Raw genomic sequence first — 22,125 nt, forward strand, 5'->3', positions numbered from 1 at the left:
AAATAGTAACAAAAAGTCTATGGTCTTAAAATTTCTAGAGAATATATTTATATTATATATAGATAACATTTAAAGTAAATGTTACACATTTTCTTCCAGTCTACCTCAAGTAGCACAGCTAAGAGCATCATTCCCCTTAATTGTTTTCACAATGTCCCCTCCCACTTTAAGATCCGTCAGTAGCTTTCTATATCAACTTGAGATACAGCACATTTCATCAGTACATAAGAGCTATATATTATTATAATAAGCAGTATAACTGGAGTTTGCCATGTTTTACAAAATTATTGGCCATTATTTTTTAGGGAAATAAAGGAGAGAGAATGGGTCCTTTTCCAAGAAAGTGTGTAGTATGATGAGGTACTGTAGGTTTCAGGAAGGACTTGGCACCTGGGGATCATGAAAGCAAGATGAGGTCAGGCTGATACCAAAACACCGACATATCAACGTTTAACACTGACCTCTAAACATGCTTCAAAGCTCTTACAAGTCTGCATGCCTGCTGCATCACTTATTGCTAATGAAATACTTTATAGCCCACTCTACCTTGTAAGAGCTGTCAAAATGAGAAGGGTAGACTCTGTTCCAATTCAAACAGGAAGAAGCAGTCAGGTGTAAATCAGTGCTGCGGGTGCTTGTTTTACTCTTTGAAATGCCCCAGACGGAGACAAGCCACCTGCAACTGACATTTTACTGTGAAATCCTGATGAACCCTGTGTTCTACTTATCGCTTGGAGAGAAAAAAAACAATGTGAAAGAACAATGGAGACAGCCAGAGCATCCTTACTAATATTTGTCAAGTATTTGTCAAATTATTTGCTGGATTTAAAAAAAAAAAAAAAAAAGTGTATTGCCAGAAAAGTACTTTGAAGTGGCTAATGATGCTGCACTACATTCATGAATGGCATTTCAGAGATGAAGGTTGTATTATAATAATGATGTGTCTCTCTGATCTATCCCTAACCCCTATGATAAAAAAGATTTGCTTTTTCCTTTGTTCTCCTGAAGGTTAAATACTGAAAACACCAAAGAAAGTTAGATTAGCAACAATATGCATCTATTTTTCCTGTCTCTTGGTGTCTAATCTATATAAAAACACACACTAAATGAGCAGGATGAGTAGGTGACTAGGCAGTCTTATTTGCAACAGCTGTCTTCCGCAGGTTTGGAATTTGTAAATCTTCTTCACCTAGTTCTGCATCTGCAATTTGTAGAGTTTGCTTAGTTGATGTTCAGCCTCTGGAACAAAACTGAAGAGCTCAGTGGTTTCTGTTTAACTCCCCACTTTGTCTCATTAGTGTAACTGATGTTCTCCATACTTTTTCTCCATCTATTTTGACTGAAATAGGACCACCAGGTTCCATATCAGGCAATTCTCTAACTTACTTTTGTCAGTTATAAAAGTGTTCTTAATCTCTTTTTGCCTTTTGATCCAATTTGGCTACTCCTCTCAGAAACGGCCACTTTGGGGCTAGATTCCTTTCCAGAATTGGAAGAGTAGTCCTGAGTTGTCTTCCCCGCCAGGAGTTGGGCTGGGGCAGTAGCTACTAAAAGCATTGATCTATAGATCAGAAAAGCAAGGAATAGATCTTCCTGCTTCAATACTTTCTTGGCTGTCTGTACAGCCCTCTCAGCCTTTCCATGTCATTGTAGGTACCGCAGGCTACTAGTCATGTGTACAAAAATCATATTTTGTTTGGAATGACTTAAAATTCAGCTGCAGTGAATTGTGGTCCATTGTCCGTCAATAATTGTGCTAGAACACCAAAGTGGGCAAATGTGCTCTAATTTTTTAAAGCACTGAAACACGTATTTCAGTATATCTAGAAAAATAATCCACTACAACTAGGTAACTGCATGTCCTCCTGCATAAAAGTCTACCACTAGCCTCTTCCAGTGTCTGTCTGGTAGAGGTCTTGAAAGAGGCTTTTTGCAGAAACAGATCAACAAGGCAATATTTGCATGAAGACACTTTATTCTTCATGTCCTTGCTGATTCCAGGCCACAACATTGACTGACATTTAGTTAGTACTTGATGTCTAGAATGAAGTCTAGAATTTCTCCTCTCGAGACATTTGGAATGACAATGCAATCATCTTCAAATCATTAGTCCACTGGACTAGCTTAATTGTCTACGTCCAGCAAAATAGTCTCTTCCAACAGCCAGAATGCTCTTTAGATATTTGGGACATCCTGCCCAAATGTAACTAACAATGTCTTGAAGTTAATAACTTATCTGCCATGATTGTTTTTTTGTAGCAGGGATATAATCCCCTACCTAACAGTGATCTGTAAGTTTCCACAGCATCCACATAAAGCCCCTACATCTTCCTCCTGCCCTCAGGTGTTTAAATGTGATGCTGGGGTCCCTGACATTATATATGCTACCAGATTTTTTTTTTAAATCAGGAATTATTCAACTATTTAGTCAACTCACATTACGATCTCAATGGTGCTTAATCCAGGTCTTTTCCATTATTTTTCTGCTCCTGCAAGTGTACAAAAGCAGAATGCAACTGGTTTCCACTCACATCCACATAGCTGCAATGATACACCATCAAGACTATAGCTAATGTTATCAGCACTGTCCATTGAGAGTTTGTTTATATTGTGAACTTTAAAGCTGGGGCATCAGAGATAGTTTATTTTACCTTTTGAAGGCAGTATCTTGATTTGGATCCAATAAGCAGGATGTATTGATCTTAGTAGTTTATTTAGTGTAGGAAGGTCTTGAACGTATCATCCAAAAAGATTTACCATCCCCAATATGTCTCTCAATTCGGGTACATTTGTTGATGCCTTCAGTTCTCCAATTATTTTTATTTCCTCAGGATAAAACTAATTCCATCATTATTATCTGTCCCAAAAATTCGACTTGTTGTATGTAGAACACACACTTCTCTTTATTTAGCTTGATTCTGAACTCACTAATTAATTCAGAACTTCATTGAGGGTTTTTTCATGTTTCTTCACTCACATTAAAATGTCGTCCATAAAAACGAAAACCCCATTTGTTCTTTAGCAGCTCTACCATTTATTTTATTTTATTTTTTGAACATTTTAGGAGCTCTGGTAATCCTGAAAGGTAGTCTTCATAAGCAAAATCTCCCCAATGGTGTATTGAATGTAGTCAGTTTAGCAGTCTGGTTAAAAGGAATTTCCCAGATACCACTTGAGGCATCTAGTTTGGAGAATACAGTAGTTCCCTGCCACTTTAGGAGGAGACCTTCTAGTGTTGAGAGAATACATTTTTCTCTCACTGTTGCTTCATGAAGTCCTATCATTCACACAGATTCATGTTTTCCCTTTCTTCTTTATAAGACGTATCATAGATAGGCAATATGCAGTTGGCTGAGATATTCTCTCAATTACACCATTCTTTTCCATTCTCTTTAATTCAGTCTCTGAAGTCTTATGAAAAAACAGGATAGGAATTCCGTGTGACTTGTGTACACTACATTGTACAGCATTTTCTTATTATTTCTACTGCATCTCCTTTAAAAAATCCAATATCACCAAGTATTCCATCAACTTATTCTGCATCTCTCATTAGAACTATCATGGCAACCACACTGACTGAAATTGTTAGCCCTGAACCTTTAATCACATACTCGTTAATTTTAAAGCTTTTGCCTTTGTATGTTTGTGGAAAATTGTCCAATGGAGTTCAAAATATCTCTGGTGCTATTTACGACTGTATCTTATGGTTTCAGCTCAGGGAGGGGTTGAAGGTCATTTTAAGTCCCTTCTGATAGGACCATTACATCTGCGCCTGAATAGGTTTTTAAAAATGAACAGTTTTCCACAAATATTCAGTTCCACCCTCTGGGCTCTGTGTGATTACACGTGATTTAGTCCAGAAAAAATGGTTCTTGACTCTCAAGGTCACTTCCTGTACTGTCTTTGTGGGGCAGACAGCAGCACAGTGTCTATATTTTTGTGCATTTTCTGCATTTGGACATTTAACTGAGTAATCGCTTCTTGGACAGTGATCCTTCCCACATTTTGTGCATATACTCTGAAAAGTGTTATATTTTGCCTGTATTTTACCTTGCATTGCCTTTGAGGATTTATTAAAATTGCTTTTAGCAGCTGTGCTATATCTCCTATCATGATTCTGCTTATAAAAGTCACTTCCTCTCAGCTTTTTTCTGGCAGCCACTGATGTCTATTTTGATTAATTCTCTTCTTGGATTGTCTTGCTATTTCTGATTTTGTAAAGGATTAAATCCCTCTTCATTTACAGTTTCTCTGATAGTACCTAGTCTAAAATGCAAATCACTACTGTCTTTAATGTACTTCTTTTCCTCTTCAAAAATCAGTTTTTTGCTATGTCATACAAGCTTCATAAAAGATTCCACAGAATCCCCAGGTTTTTGGACATGCTGATAGAAACACACTCGCACATTATTTGGAAGTATAAAATGCTCGAAGTTAGCTAGCACTACTGCATAATTGTTCTTGCGTCTCTCCTGTCCAAAGGCAAAGGATTTAAAAATATGTTCAGCTTCCCTGCCCATGGCATAGACTAGGCAGCCAACCTACAAGTCCTCACTTTTCTCATGGAGTTTTGTTAAGATGCAAAAAAATGTGCAAACTGCTCCTTCCATTTAGGCCAGTATGATGGCCAGTTGAAGCTGAAGCTCTCTGGGGCTGGAAACTTGCATTTTGACAAAATTCTGCAGGTTCTGCTGTTTTTCTTCTGACACCATATCAGGCTAGTCATGCAGAGACAGAGGCGAAATGGATGCCAGCAATAACAGCACTTTTATGATAAAGAAAAGGAAAGTCGATGGTCTCCCCACTCAGTAAAGATGTGCTGCAGTATTCTTCACACAGTGCCATCTATTGACTAAATATTATCATACAGTTTAAGCTTTCCATCACAAATATTCTTTGGAAGTATGATCAAACAGCAAAAGTATATCAATCACCCCTTCCATACCTGGATGACAATTATGAAATAATTGCAGACTGAACACATCTGTGATAAGAGAAGTTTCCTGTCTAGAGTTTTGGGATTTCCTAGGTTTTATTTTCCTTTACATTATTAGTGTGTCCATATTTGTCTCAGACAAAGCTGCTCTCAGAATTTAGATATTAGAGTTATAAGAAAGCTCAGAGGTCAGAAAAGAGCCACACTTTTAGTATCCTTTAAATGTCATTTCATTCTAATCTCTATTCCTGTCACTATCAATTTGTATTTTTAATTTTTGATTCGCTCACCAATGGATGAAAGATTTTACTTCTTTTCCTTTCAGAGAATGTGGGTATCAACAGTAAGATAAAACACAATGAAAACTTCCAGGACACAGGAACAAACTAGAGAAAACAGTTGAAGTACTGTAGCTTTGCTAAGTTTTGAACATCACTACTTTAAATTAAGGAAATGGTAAAGGAAACTAAAATCTCCTGGACATAAAATAATTTGCTTATAAAGCCATGCACATGGACCTACAAAGTAGACTTTTTGAAAGCAAATGAGATTTTCATGCAGAATTATCCAATTTATAGCTGCAATTGTGGGTTCAGTAGGTGCAATGGATGTAGCTAAGTTAAGAGCCAAATGTGATTTGCATAAAATGTACTAACTTCATGTCCAAACTAGACCTTTCCTAGAAATAGCTAGAACCCAAAGTACATACCCGTGAAGTAACCTATTATTGTTATAGGACAAAAAAAAAAAAATCCACATTCATGGTAATTTTTTTTTTTTTTTTTTTTTAAACAAACAAACAGAAATTTTTGTACCCAGACTCTGAATATAAGGAAGGGAACATAAGATTACTAATCAGAGCCAGTCTTCAATTTTGTTGACATTACTGATGATATGGATTACATAAATAAGATAGAAAATGCAGAGCTCATATTATAAATTTGATGAGGAACAGAATTAAAAAAAAACCCTTCAGTCAAAGCCACATTTTCAGCTGATAATAATCAGCATAGCTGCACTGATTTCAGTGAGGATACTTGGTTTCAGTTTAGCTACAATTGACATCAACTGAGAGTCTGTACCTCAGTGTTGACTAGATAGATGAGATCAGTATTTGCTAGACAAGAAGTGGGGAAAAAGTGGTACAAAGTTAGTTTCAGACAATAGAAAAGAAAAAGACTACAACTACCTTACTAATGTTCCATATTGTTAAAGGGAAGTTGCATTAGTGAAAATGAGTAAAAATAGTTGGCTGAATAGGTTGTATAAAGATCTTAATTTAGAATAGGAAATTATGTATAAATTAGCAGTCTCTCATCTAAGCCCTTCATGATGTTCAAAAAATAGTTATGCATTCAATGAACTATGCTAGAACTAACTAAATCAGCAACTTTCCCCTTTTTCTGTTTTAGATATAGATAGTGGTTAGGTCTAGAAAAGTTATTTTTTTCCCCTCTTCTTGCTACATAAAGTACAAAAATTAAGCACTTAAAGGAAGCCACAATTCAGCTCAAATCAAAACCCTTATAATTTTTTTTTTTTTAAAGTACAGATTCAGATGCTCCGAGATGAATTGCCCAAGTTCATGTATACCCAATGATCAAAGGGAAGTTAAATTAAGACAAGACTTTCAAAATGTGACATATTGAGTTTAAAATAGTTTGATACCAAATTATTTTCTTTAAATTATTAGTTTATATAGTAGAAAAATGCCAATTAACTCAGTCTTTCATAAAAAACATGGTATAACAATGATCCAGAAACAGTCAGCAGCAGTTATGTAGAGACAGAGCCCATCAAACATACTGTTATTCAGAAGTAGGTACTGGTCAATTTGAGTAAGATATTTGGCCCTTAAAGATGTGCTACATCAAAATACTATGCATAGAAAGTGGTGGTGCGGAACATGTTCAAATTTTGAAAAATGGGATGCAGAGAGAAATCAGTGCAAATGAATGGACGCCAGATTCTCAACATCAAAATTTAAATGTGTCATGAACTTGGCATCGCTTTAGTCATTTAAAGACAGCAGTTCATAATTACTTCTGCAATATATTAAATAGCAATTTGATTTGTTCAATGGTATATTTTTTCTAAAAGTACACATATACACTAGACAATCAAAAATGAAAAACCCGCACACGTTGCCTAGTTTCTCCTTTGCAGCCAGCTCAAAAATCTATGTACCTCATGCAGCTTTTTGCATTAGGGCAGGAAGAGGCGCATGGATTTATTCCTCATTATGCCCCACCTGGGCCTGCTATAGCCAAAAACACAATCTAGCCCAAAGCAAGTACACTGCAGCATTGTTTGAGTTGCAGTCAAAGGTTTGGGAAGGTTCCTTCTCCTAGCCAAACCAGATTGCTCATCCCTTAAACAATAGTGAAGGCTCAACTGTGAAAATGATAGCTAAAGTTACTGCAGACAGCATTTGTGAAATAAGAATTCTGCAGCATTTTTCTAGCTGCACAGAGGCTAAATTGCAGACTCATTTGTAATCGCCCACAGATGCAACAGTTAATCCTCGTGCCATTCTGTGTCTTAAATACAATTACAAAGCACTTAACTGCCATTTATATTTCATGCAGCAGAACTTGGCAGACAATGATTGTCAAATCACACCAAAAGTATTTCAGAAAATAAGAGTCAAGCCAGCAGACAGCAGAGAAAAGAATGGAATGCAGAAAATATAATCTAGAAGAAAACAAGAGTATTATAGACAAAAATCCATCATTTTCAGGCAAAAAACAAATCATGGACTTGCCACTTTCTCCTCCTCCTCACCACCCCGCTTAAAATTCAACTTTGTGTTATGATAATTGCAGGACTGAGAAGAATGCTCTTTCAATTTTAGTACAGCAATCATTCACTGTGCATGTATTAATTGAAAAAGCCCCCCATGGGAATTCTTATTATCCTAACCTTTTTCCTTTGGAGTGAAAGGGGCTGCCTTTCTTATTTCATTTTATGCAAAATTACAGTAATTCCTGTCTGACCTTTTGGGAACAGACTGTTAAGCTTTACACTGCTGGATCTTTTCATTGAATCAATTATGGTTATATCAAAAGGAGCAATGGGGTATAAACAAGAAAAGACTATTTAAGTAAAATTGAAAACACCCCCCCTACTTAGTACAGAATGTGCCCACCACCACCCACATTAGTACAGAATGTGCTGTTAGCTGTAACTATAAGCGCTGGGGTTTCTAGCACTCAGATTTTGATTCCGCTCTCAATTCCCCCAAAATTAAACTGGATCAGGCAAAGAAAAGTTACATTTCTGAGCACATAGAAGAAATGGATTTTTTAAAAATAAAATACAAAAGCTGAATAAAAATGCAAGAATACAGCTCTAAGATGAGAGGTATTTCAAAATTAGATAAAATAAGCTACTCAATACAAGCGTCACACCATCTTTGAGAAGAATGCCAGAAGACAGCAAAAAGAAGGTGATTCATTGCATTGACAACGAGACCTAGTGCTTTTCAGCTCTGTCACTGCTTAATTTCGCCCAGGTTGATAGCCAACAAACATCATTATGTCATGATTGCTTGAGAGTCCAAACATCAGAAGGACAATGGTTGTGAGACAGTCAATTCCCCTCAAAACCGATGTGGACAAAATATAGTTCAAAAGTTATCCAGTGAAAATGGCTATAACAGAGAAATCTATCTCCAACAGTGCCAGGATCCTGGTATTGAATCCCAGTCTTCCTGGTCCCTAGATGGCATCCCTAGCTTCCACATCATGACAACCTTAATGCTGAAGGCCAGCTGCCCCACAGCAGTCATGCCTCAAGATCCTGATTGGCTGGAGCTGACAGCATTCTCATTAAATACCCAGACTATATAAAGACCCCAGGAGGAAGAGGAAGTGGTCTCACCAGTGTATGTGGTGAAAATAGCCCCTGGATAAATACCTATAAATCTAAGGATGAAACTATTGATCTTTTTGGGCAAAGGAAAAAAGTAATCATGAAAATAGAAGTGCACAACAAATTTATGAAGATTGTGGCAATCCACATAATTTTGTCTACTAAATTCCCAGCAGACTTCTTCATGCTCTCAGGGTCAGAAAAATGACAAAGGATATATGTTTTTAAAAAAATGTAGTCATCGGAAATCAAATGACAGCTGGGCAGTTATTCACCCATTTGTGGCTTTGGAAATGAATGGAAAACATACATTATTGACCAATGGAATTTCTGAATTTATAAAAAACATGGGCCATATTTGCTAAGTCTATATAGATGGACCAAATATGATAGAACAGGTCAAATGGGAACAGCCTTCTGTGTTCTTAGCCTTTTCAATTTCTGGATTCCAAGACACTTAAATGATGTGACTGTTCTGACAGCTGGACTAATGGGGACAATGTTGGCACTAATCTGGGTAAGATGGATAAAGTTACAGCTGTAACTGGTTGCAGGATTCCTTTTCGGGCATTATGGTAGTCAGAACAGGAAAGGAGAAATGGCATTAGTGACATCATTTTCCTAACTATGGCAATAATGCAAGCAGGGATCTATGTAACCATAGCATGGATTTTGGCACATATCGGAAGTGAAATAACTGACAAAGCAGCAAAACAAGCTCTAAAAATTGAGGACGTGGATATTAAGACACCCTTTATTAGACAAGACTTTAAAAGTCAGATCATGAACGAGTGGCAAGAACTACGGATTAAAGGGGAAAATAAGCAAATATGGCAGGACAAGACAGTCTATGCAGCAATGGCTCAGTTGCTTCCCTTTGCCTTTGTTTTTTTTGGCACAGAAGCCTCATTCTTCGTTCATTTTTAGCCAAGAGTTTTTTTTTTAAATATACTTTTCATTCAGTCTAGTATCCTTAAGAAAATGCAGCAAGGTGCTTTGTATTTCTCCTTCCTCCCTCCACTGTTCCATTTCCCTGACTCACGAGTTCCTTCAGAGAAACATCTTTGATTCCAAGCTAATTCAATTTTTCATAAAGAAATCTCTTTCCATTGACTTGTCCCAGCTCACCTGCCCTCACCTCCCTACCCTGCCGACCCAGCCCCTTGGAATGGATCTCCCAGCTACTAACCCCTGCAAAAACTCCATCCATTGCCTCAGACTGCCTCTGATACCAAGTGACCTCCTGGTTACCTGACCACCTGCATGCACTGGTTCACTGCTTCGGATTGCCCCAAGCCTGCTTTGGCCATTGGGCTTTACCCTCAGTCATCCTAGGAAAAGGCAGATAGGGAAACTAGGATCAGTGGGCTCATTTCAGGAAAGCATCTAGATTCAGGCGGCCATTTTAAGTGTATACTTCACTTTCAACACATTCTTAATTTCCATTGATCTCAATATGATTTAAGCATATCCTATCATGTCTATCCCTGCATGTAGTTAGAAACAGGCATTCACACATCAGTTCTGATGCTGCAATGTAGACACTGTAGCAAGGTGTGCCTGATCTCTACCATAATTTAGGAAAGCCAATTGAATATTCTGTAACCTTTACAAGATTTTAAATGCCTTTGCAAGGTATCGGCAGCATACAGTGTTGCAAAATACTCCTTGAAGTATTCTTCATACACAGTGTGAATATTTAGTGAGTCTCTGTAAACATTAAATATTATTTTAATAATAGGTTCTGGCTTTATCTGCATTCTTCAAATTAAAGCCTAGCTATAATCAGTCACTCACAGGTAAGTGCAAGCACAATTAATTAGGTATGATCCTCTCTGTGGAGTCCTGTTTCTGAACACATCAGGAGAAAGTATTTTGTAAACAGTTACAGGTGATTTAGGGCTCTGAATACTATTGTAATACTAAAATATTTTTATCCAGCCCTAAGCAGGATGAATGTTAAGTCATGGAGAACACCTATAAGCACAGGGCAGTCAGGAAAGAAAAATGAGACAGAAACGCAAGAAGAAAATATTTTGATAGTGTATCAGGGAGTTAGAGTAAAACTACTGTACATCAAACCACAAATAATAAAGAAAAAGTGTGCAATAACTGAGACATCGCTGCAAGTTTAAAATCCAATAGGGAATCTGAAAGGTGTCTCCTCATTTAGCTCCAGGTCAGCACTCTTCTTGGTTTAAGTATTTGGTCATTTTACTGATGTAGTAATTAACACTATTTCCATTTATAATTTTCTCAATGTTCTGATGAGAGAAAGCGCCTCCAGAGTTTTCATCAACACAGTTTAACCAAACTGAAAGAGATTAATATATACTGTGTAAAGCGAGATATAAAGCTACTTTGGTTCTTGGAATCTGAACACCTAAAGTCAGCAAATGCTGTTAAATTTCTTAATCTACACATCTCAGACTCACAATTTAATTTATTCCATTTCATATTTAGAATGGCGTCCATGTACTCTGCCACTTAGCAAACTTCCAAATATTTGAAATAAAAATGCCCAACCCATAATTCTAACAAAGCAGCAGCTCATAATCAAATATTAATACCCAACTTCTACCTCAACCCCCTTACCTCTTCAAAGAGCAGGTGAAGCAAAATGGCACTGCAGAATGCTCTGAAAGTTGGCAAATCGTGGGTGTTTCAGACCAGATGTAGAAGAGCCTTTGTGGAGAATAACCCACCACCTACCCCTTCTCTATTATATCAAGCAGGATCTATCCCGAGCCACTGTGGAAATCTCAACTGTGAGAGTATCTCAGGTAGGCTGGACTGAAAGTATATAGGGCTTTATAAATCAAAGCCAACACCTGCAAATCTGATCTCTCATATTTACCAGTTTAAGTCCTTGATCACAGATGTCAGACTTTCTATACGATGTCCCATTTACTAAGTGGGTGGTCACCTTCTGCACCAGTTCAATCAATGGTAGTAAAAGGAATTGCAAAAAAGTGAGCAGCAAGATCAATTTCCAAGTTACTCTTTTCCCCCATGACTACACCACCATTTTCATGGACAGTACTCTCTCTTAGATCCTGTGCACTTTTTAGTCTCTTCCTCAAAGGCCACTTATAGTTCCAACATTGATAAAGTCCTCAGTAGCCCTGCAGTGACCAGGCATTACATCACCCCAAGGACAAAACAGCTAATGTTGTTTAAGACATTTCAGAGAAAGAATTTTCTTGCTGGGTCTCAAGCTTAGACCTTGAGCATTAACCATAAAATGGAGGCTTGTGTTAACAGGAGCCCTTCTTTCTAGAACTGACCATACGAATTAAGAGCAGTTAACGTTATAGCATGTCTCATCAAAAGTTCATAGCCTGCAGAGATATAGCAAATATAAACCTGGCATGAACATCAGCACTGTGGCTTGTTTTTAAGGATATCCCGAGAGTAATGTTTAAAACAAAAGAGCCTTTTTCCCAGTTTTAAACATGCAGCTGTCCAAAGATGTCTTTTTTGTTTAGTAGATCTGTTGCTTTTGAGTCAGTTTTTATTTCCCTCAGACATGAAAATGCCGAGACAGATGCTACTGAAAGAGCTGAATAAGTTATATTTTTCATTTGTTGCTACAGCTTAAACAGAAAGGTGATTGTATTTAATCACAAGGTCCAATACATTATTACACGGCCTGGTCAAGGGACTAAAACCCAAAGACCAAGAAAAGGCTAGTTTTTCCATATACATTGTGTCATGTTCTGTTTGCTTTTCAGGTTTCTCAAAATTTAGAGAGGTGAACAGCCAAATATTCAGCTATAAGTGCTAAACATGCACATATAAAAATGGGTGTATTAACTATTTCTTCTACCAAAACATTCTATACATGTGTGTTCAGAAACAGATACATGAATAACAAAGTGAAGGGAGCCAACAAGTGTTTGAGGCTGAAAATGTAGTCTTAAGATATACTCAGGAAATGAAACCAACACCTATGCCTTTTGGCTTACTTTTATAATGGACATAATCAAATATTCCATTTTAAAGTGACTACTTTCAGTACTTTTTATGCTACGTTGCATATGAATAATCTATTATACCAGGTTACATCTTTTTATAAAAGACAAAAAAAAAAAAACCCTCTGGAGTTCTGGTATACTCTTCAGTGATTGGCATTAAGTGAAATACTTTTAAAATCATTAAAATTCACATGACCCTTCTCTGAGTTTTTCCAAGGAGCTAAACAGAAGATAGAAAGGAATAGATCAGAAGATAATCTGTCCAGATTCACTTTTGAGAACCAGAAAATATCTGTCATGCTTAAACTGATCAGTGTTCTAAAAATGTACCTCTTTTACAAAGATCAGAGAAAAAATATATACATTATATCAATAGATGAAGAAAATCCTTTTGGCGTTCCCTTTAGTAACTTAATGGAAATAAAATCTTCTCCACAGGCTATTAGCATCTCAGCTTGCAGTAATGATGCACAGTTGCAACTGTGAAAAAACATGTCCTTCTCACCATTTGTAGCAAGCTCAATCTGAAGCAAAATTTTTAATAAATTGCTGCAGTATGAACTGTTCCCAAGTCTTTGGAATGAATTGCTTCCTCTCAGACATTTGCAACAACAGTGACCGGATGTTGCATGCCTACTGAAGAGCAAAACCAAGTTACTAATCTTTTAAGTTTTACCTCTGATTGTATTTCATTTTGAAAGAATAGTTGCTGTAAATTAAACCAAGTATTAACAAACACAAAATAGCTATATTACATGATGTAATCCATCTGGGTGTATGTTGCAAAATAAGAATCCAGGAACATGTGTTTGTTGACCCCTCTTTCTTTCTGTGATGATTCTAACAAATGAGTTTACTGGCAGGAATGTTTGCTCAATCTGTGAAATTTTAAGCAAATTCCAGGGAAAATAAATTCCAAATCCATAATCAATTATTTGCCGGTAACTTGATTCTAAAGAGTTATGCCCATCTGGTTCAAGTACAAAAACGTTTCATGTGTTCCATCAAAACAGTGTAAATTTTGTATATTGCAGGGGACTATGCATGAACAAGCTGCCGACTTTCGACTATCTGCAAGAATTATTTGGAGAGTGATTTCAAGTAAAAAAATAAAGATCCTAATTTGTGTGTGTAATTCACAAAAATTCAGGAAAAAGATGATCAATTCAGATGAATTAATCATCCAGTCTCTCTCAAATTTAAATACATGATTTTACTCCTTAGGTGAAATTCTGCCCTCTTGTGTACACTATGGGCCTGTAACAGGGACCACTCACTGCTAGGGTACCTCTTCCTGGCTGCTCTTGGATGTAGCTTCATCCAGGTCTGATGCCCCCTTTTACACTTTGCTCTCACTCCCTGTAACTTAGCATGCTCTCTCTTTGTGATTGGCACTCCAGCCAGTTAACTAGAACCCGTTGCTAGTTCTCTGTGCTCCTTCCTAATTTTCTCCTCTACCTCTGCTCTCTCCCAGTTACCAGTGGATTTCCCTTTGCTGCCTGTGGCTATTTCACCCCTTTTAGGTTCTTGCTAGAGTCCATGTTCCAAACACACCTTCCTTCTCTCAGGGATTGACTATAGACTACATTTCTTGCAGTCCTTTCCTGTCCTCAGCTTGTTGGCTTTGTACCAGTTTAGGCTACCTCTGTTAATCTGGGTTTCTTCTTCTGTCAGGACTTGTCTGTCCTGGCCTGCCTAATGTTTCCCCAAGTACAGCCTATTAGGTTAATTAATCCCAGCACAGCACCCTTAACCCTTTCAGGTGAAGTGCAGAGTAAACACCCCACCCCAGGGCCTATGGAGTTTGTTTTGTTTTAAGTCTGTGTAAGCTTAAAGCAGCCTGGTGAGCTCAAGAAACTGTTTGGTGTATTAGCTGGTTATGCCTCCTATCTATGACATTAAGAGTCATGGATGTCCCAACCCCAACAGCAAGTCCTAGCTATATGCGTACCATGGCTGTTCACAGAATCATGGACCAACATAAGGCTTTACAGTGAAACATACAATGTTAGAGAACTTCTTCAGCTGGATACGTTTGTCACCATACCCTTGCCACCTTGTCTACCAGGCAAATTCCTTGGAAGAGGGAAGAATGTTGCTCTTTGTATTTTGTTAGCATACAGCAATTCTGCTAACTATAGAAAATCCAGTTGCAATGAGATAGGAACAGTATCTAGCTTTTATATAGCACTAACATATTTCACTTTTAGAAACTTCTGATTGTATGTGCTGTGCATAAAACCACAAATTAAAGAAATCAAAGCCAGATTTCCACCAGTTTAATGATGTAAGAGGTGTGCTACTACGAAGACAGTTGAGAAAGGTGCAAGAACACTTCATAATAAAACTTTCATCAATCCCCAGTGCTGTCATTTTAAACCGAGCACAAAGGTGAAAGCAACATGTACCCTGCAGAACCACAGTAACACAGGTGTGTGTGTGAAGACAGCGAATGTACAGATTGAGGATAAATCCTACACTTCATTTCAGAGGCAGCATGAGGAGCTGGGCTGCTTCCACAGCTCATGTGGTGCATTAACAGAGAAAGACTATTGTGCCAGAGTGTAGGATTTGCAGTCAGTGAACTGAAATGGTTTATGAACCCAATGGTCACACCTCTCTCCCTCCTCCAGCTTGCCTACTATAATGCCTTGCATTATCCAACAGAGGTAGCTTCCTCTGAGTTCACTTCTCAAGTATGTATGGGGCTATACAGAGTTCTCCTGCATAACCTCTACCTTCTACTCCCTCTGGTAGTTCCTCTTAATTTTGGCTTTTCCTTTGGATTTCACCTAAAGGGTGGTGTTTTACAGGAGGCCATGAGACCACAAGCACTCTTCCCCTCCTCCCCCGAAATTCTTGGATTTGTTATGTCTCTAAAGTTTTGTTTTTGAATTTGAAATAAGTTTAGCAAACCAATCTTTTCCCCCCTCAGGCTTTTCTTCAGAAGTGGTCTGTATTGGATGATTGAGCATGTTCATTTGAGTCAAGATGTTATATTTTTTGCTCCAGTCCAAATTTGTATGGATACAGATAAGTGCCCATTTATAACCAATACATCACACAAATCATCGTCACTAAGGCTGCCGGGGCAGAGATTGAAGTTTGAATGAGCACGAACATTGAACAATTGTTTCACTTCCAAAACATTACCAAGCAGCATTTGGGCTATGATTACCCACATTCTGACTATTACATGGATAGAGGAATTCAATCTCCCGGGATTGTAAATCCAGCAAAATTCACAATGGAATATTAGAATCACATAAAAGAAAACAAAGTCTATTTGAGTATTAACTATATAAACACACTTTTCCATACAATATTAAGCTCTGAAAACTTGAAAAATGGATTAAAGACTTACTCCCAAATCAGAATAAATCCCAAGGGCAACTCCAAGCTTCATTGGTGGGATTTGAGGTTTCCTGCAATAAGGTTCCCACAGATCTAGATAAGTTGATGCAACCCCGTGCTCTGATTGTCCCCAGCCTCTGATTGCCAAAAACTGGGAGTAGACAACAAGGGATGAACGAACAAAACAAGCACTCCCTTGGAAACACCTTGGAAACACCTGGCACTGGCCACTGTTGGAAGATAGGATACTGGGCTACATGGACCATTGGTCTGACCAGAATGGCCAATCTTATGTTCTTATTTATTTAAAACTAAATCATTTAAGAGAAAGTAAATATTAAAACAATAGAACAGACTATATATATATGTGTAACTTACCAGCTATCTTCCTGCTATTTACTAGATATCAGTAGATGATATCTACTGGACCTCTTGCACATAAAGGTCTTGGTAGAGCTAAGCTTTCTATAGATTCCGCCCCCCGACTCTAGGGCTTGGCTGGCATAGTCCATTCCCTTAACTCACAAACTGTTTCTTTCTGCAGCTTCATGGAGAATCCCTGTCAGGATCTTGTCCTAACAAGCATCCCACTGGGCATTGCAGAGGATGTGCTCTCACTCAGGTCCCGTTGCTCCAGCGGAGGCGTTGGATGGCACTCTGGCAGTAATGTATCCAGAATCCCAAGAGGGCCAGGAACCATTCTCCCCCTTTTACAATTTCAGGGGCCAAACAAACCAACTCAATAGCAGCAAAACAAAATATACAAAAAGAAAAAAGGAACAAACAGGTAGTTCGAGATGGGACACTGGCCTCTCTTCCTTCAGAAGGGCCCTGAATGGATTCTAATCCCACTCAAAGTCTATGGTTCTCCCAAAAAATTGTAGGATACAGTCTCCCCGCTTCATCACAGGGAACCTGCATTCCTTTTAGGCAGGGTATGGGCTTTTCTTGCTACTAGAGCTCCTCATGGGTGGATATAATAGCAGCCATATTGGGTCAGACCAATGGTCCATCTAGTCCTGTATCCTGTCTCTGACAGTGACCAATACCAGGTGCTTCAAAAAGAATTAACAAAAACAGGTAATCAAGTGATCCACCCCCTATCGCTCATTCCCAGGTTCTGGCAAACAGAGGCTAGGGACACTTCAGAGCATGGTTTTCAATCCCTGCCCATCCTGGCAAATAGCCAGTGGTGGATGTGTCCTCCATAAACTTTAGTTCTTCTTTTAACCCTATTACAGCCTCAGCCTTCACAACATCCTCTGAGCTGGGAGGATCAGCAGTCTGCGCCCCACAGAATTACAAGTTACCACTACTACTTTTTATGCTTTATAGCAGCGGTTCTCAACCTTTTTTTCCCCGAGTACCACTCAGGCCAGGTACAGTCGGGTCAAGTACCACTTGACCCGACTGTACCCGACCCGAGTACCACTCGGGAAAAAAAAAGGGAGGGGATTTGCAGCGGGGTTTCGCAGCGGCGGCGGGAGGGATTTCCAGCGGGGTTTCGCGGCGGCGGGGAGAGACGGGCGGCGGGGTTTCGCGGCAGAAACAATACCCGCCGCCGAAACCCTTCCACCGTTTCCCCATTTTCGGTGACAGAGTTTCACAAGGGTGGGTGGGAGGGCCCATCCGGCGGCGGCGGATTCAGCGCCGCGCGTACCACCCAGCCCTCCGGTAAGTACCACCGGTGGTACGCGTATCACAGGTTGAGAACCGCTGCTTTATAGTGAAGCAGACACCTGCTGAGTCTAACCTCCACCATACATTCGTGCCATTACACTACCCTATCCTACACTATATCCTTAAAAAACATAGTAGAGCATTTTCTTAATGTTCCCCACTCGCTCAGTATTCTCACTAAAGCCTTCATAGGATAGTCTGTCACCTTAAAGCACCTAAATTATTTATTAAAAGTTTTTCTTTCCTGGGAACATTCCCCCTTGCATTCCCATATCAGGTGATCAACTATTTTTTAACTGTATGAGTGTTACATAATGAATCTGTGTCTCTACTCAAATATAAATATTCTGACTGCAGGGCCCCGTTAATAGTCTAAAACACTTCACTGTTTCATAACTTTCATAACTTTTTTTTAAATTTTTTTTTCAACTAAATTTCTAAATTCCTGCTTACTCAAATTTCTTCATTTTAAAAGCATTTTTTGCTTCCTTATCTACTAGCCTGTGCTTGAATCCATGACAGTACTATGTTCATGCCTGCACATACTGACTCTTGTAAAAACATTAGGTCATTCCTGTTTTCCAAGGTACCCCTTTTAATTTCCAGTATACCTGACAATGAATCTGAAAAGATAACTGCTGTGGTAGACTATACATGCTTTATCCAGTTTAATGCTAACATTATTGCCACTAATTCAGTTGTCATAACGGCTACAAAAATAAATATTCTTTTAAATTTCTTAACTCCATTCTCAGGGATGCAAAAGGCTGTTTTCACTCTTTTCTCATCTTTGGATCCACCAGTATATATTCAGCTATGGTGAGTCCATTTACCACAAACTCAAACTTTATCTGTCATATAGGACGATTCTTAGTTTTATTTTTTATTATAATAATTCCAAATCCACACCCAAGTATAATTTACTGCTCCATAACTATAGATTTTAGTCTCTTCTAGTACTCCCTTTTCACTTATCTCTTACTCACATTTTAATCCTAAAAGTATGAGGAAGTTTATTGTGTCAGGCTACATTTTGACTGCTTAATTTCTAACATTCCTCATATATTTGTGCGATATTCTTATCTGTGCTATTTCCTTGATTTTAGTACTGCTTGTAAAGTGGTTTTCTCCTTTTAATCTCTTACTCCTGCACTCCTGGCATGACTTGCAGGTTTGGTGGTGTGGGACTACTCCAGCCCAAAGCAGCTCCTTTACCCCTTCCAGTTTATACACCCTATCAGAGTCCCCTTTAAAAGCTGTTGAGTGTTTTTGATCTCCAAGTTCCCAGTCTGGCAAACCTTATATCTTACTGTTTTTAAGATGACCAGTCAACGGAATATGGGTTGAATGTGTCAGAGTACAGTTTAGTGATGATCACTGTGCATTTGATCTGAATGCTATGAAGTCTTAATTGAGGACTGTTGTCTGTATAGGCTTTTGATAGATTTGCTATAGTTAGTGGCTGGATTTTACCCTTCTGTAAATGTAGACAGTTGAGATGACAGGATGCATTTAAATTTGCAAGGACAACCACACCAAGCATTTAACAGAATTTATATAAATGAAGGCAGCTATACCGAATGGTGGAACTATATGCCAGTTTGATCTTGCTGTGTGTGTATGTGTGTATATATATATATATATATATAAAAATCTGCAGTTACTGTCTGGGTTTATTTTAGGAATATTAAACAATGGCTGGATTGTTTTGTTCACCTGATTGCATTTAATCAATTTTTCTCTCTTAACCCAAAGAAGAATTTTGTGCAATTCTATGAGCTATGTTAGACAGGAGGTCAGAGTAGACCACATAATGATCCTTTCTAGCATAGAAGTCTATGAAAATGTACAATATTAAAAGATGTCACTGCCACAGGGACACATAGGTGAGACCTGGAAAAGCTTGTATGCACATCTCTTGAGTGCTTATGATTGTCTGTGCGCAGATTGGAGTCTGGAATGTACATACCGACATTAGGGATGTATATGAATCTGAACAGACCACAAAACGTCTCACTCTTTCAAAGAAATATCATGCCATGTACATATATCTGTTAGCAGCATAGACTGTAATGACTCCCAAAGAGCCTATATCCTGTGAATGTGTTACAAATATTGCATGAAACTAAGTTAAATCTTAATGAGACAAGATTTTTGATCCAACAGTTTCAAGACTTAGAGAATTCCAAGAATACATTTCCCCCCACACCCTTTTGAATTTGAGGTGAGAAAATTATTACAACAAAACAATAAAATACATCTAAATTTAAAATAATATGGAAGGTCTGACTTGAGCTAAAGAATGTAAAAAATAATTCACAATTACATCTGAAACAAGATCAGTCTTTTCCATACCTAGTTATTACAAGTCTCCAGGCATTGGATTTTCTTGCTTGTCAGACACGCAACAATTTGGAGTTTCAGCCTTTATTAAAAAAAGTTTACTTTTGCGGAGTATGTTAGACACTTTATCATCTGAACACAGGGCCTTATTCTAATCTTGCTTGCATTGATTCCACACTGGCATAGTTTCATTGTTGTCAAAGGGGCTGATTTACATCAGTGTAAATCAGAGCAAAATCAGGCTCGGTTTGTGAAGTTCAAGTAGCATCCATTTTCATCCTCAGCTCAGTTGGAACTTAGTGCTTTTAGAACTTCACTCTACTGTGTGTCAGAGTTCACACCAAAATGGGAACCAAAACCCATACTCCATCTTGCATACCTGTAGTAATACACCACTTGGTCTACGAACTGCCTCTTTGCATTACTGTTTCTCTACATGAGCAGATAAGAAACCAAGCTCTTTGCACCCCTGCTAACAAGCCTGTCAGGAATGAAGCAATCAGAATTTTCCTGAGGAGGAGGCCCAGAACTCCCCCGCTCCTGCCCTGCTCTCAGCCCCAAGCTCTCTCTCCACTACACTGTCTCCATGTACCCAGTGCCACACACTCATCATGGCCCCTGCACCCAGACCTATGGCCTCCCCCTGCCACTCCCCCATACCCAGTTCTGACCTCTCTCACGCTGCCTTCTTCACTCAGACTTGTGCCCTCCCCCTTACACCCAGCTCCACATGCACTTCCCTCCTGCCGCCCCACACATTATAAATTATAATACCCCCACATTGCCCCACTCCCACTGCACACAGCCCTGGGGTCTCCCTGCCAAACACCCATCCCCGAGCTGATACGTAGGTAGTCAGTCAGGCTGGAGAGCACCACCATGGGCCAGGCAGTTTTGGGAGTCCCAAACTCTAGCCTCCTCCTGTGTCTCCACTTCACCCAGGAAGTGCCAAAAGTCTGTATCCAATCCTCCCACCGTCCCGGGGAATGGAGATTCCCAGTACCCCCTGCTCTGCTTCTCACTTGGGGGGTTGGGGAAACTGGTGACCATGGGCACCAGAAGGACTGTAAATATGTGAGGGTGGGGTCCTAAGCAGGCACATGGGGCTGAAGCACCACCCAAATTTGGCTGATTGCCCCTCTGTCATGTTGGAGGGCTGGCTGAGCCAAATTTCTAGGTCTAGTCAAGGGCCAAGAGGAGAGAGTACTGGGCCTCCTGTATCCTCTTTGTTGTGCCCTTCCTTGTTAGCATTTTTTAAATTAGAGACCAGACTTCATTTTAACTCACTTAATAAAATATTCCAACATAAAATGGAAAATAGATAAATCTCTTCTGTTTCCAAAAAAGTATGTCACTTAGGTAATTGCAGGGCCTCCATTACTGTAGTATCTTCACAATACACCTGTGAGGTAGGGAAGTGCTATTTGTATGATGTTACAGATGGAGGACACAAAGCCTAAGGGCCAGATTTTCAAGAGTATTTAGGATCTAAAGACGCAGAAAGACACCTACTGGGATTTTCAAGTCAGCTAAAAAACCAAATGGAGAAAGAAGGTGGGTGAGGATGTGTCATTTATTGGACCAACTTCTGACCTGAAGAGTTCAGTGTATTTCGACAGCTTCTCTCTCCCCTCAACAGAAGTTGGTCCAATAAAAGTTATTACCTCACCCACCCTGCCTTTCTAATATCCTGGGACCAGCATGGCTACAACACTGTAATCAACAGTCAATGGGAATGAGGCATTAATTCCTCTCTGCATCTTTAGGTACCTAAATACCTTACAAAAACTGGCCCTGAATGACTTTCCCAAGGTCATACAGGACATTTGTGGCAAAGTAGTAACTGAACCTGGGGCTCCCATGGCCTAAGATAACACCCAAACCTTGACCGATCCTTTCTTGAACACAAAGAAATTTAATTTAAAATACTATGAATAAGAAAAAAAAACTTAAGGAAAGTGC

Source organism: Emydura macquarii, unplaced genomic scaffold (genome assembly GCF_026122565.2).
Source record: "Emydura macquarii macquarii isolate MOO-44397 ecotype Brisbane River unplaced genomic scaffold, CSIRO-AGI_Emac_v2 contig_431, whole genome shotgun sequence".
Taxonomy (NCBI): Eukaryota; Metazoa; Chordata; order Testudines; family Chelidae; genus Emydura; species Emydura macquarii.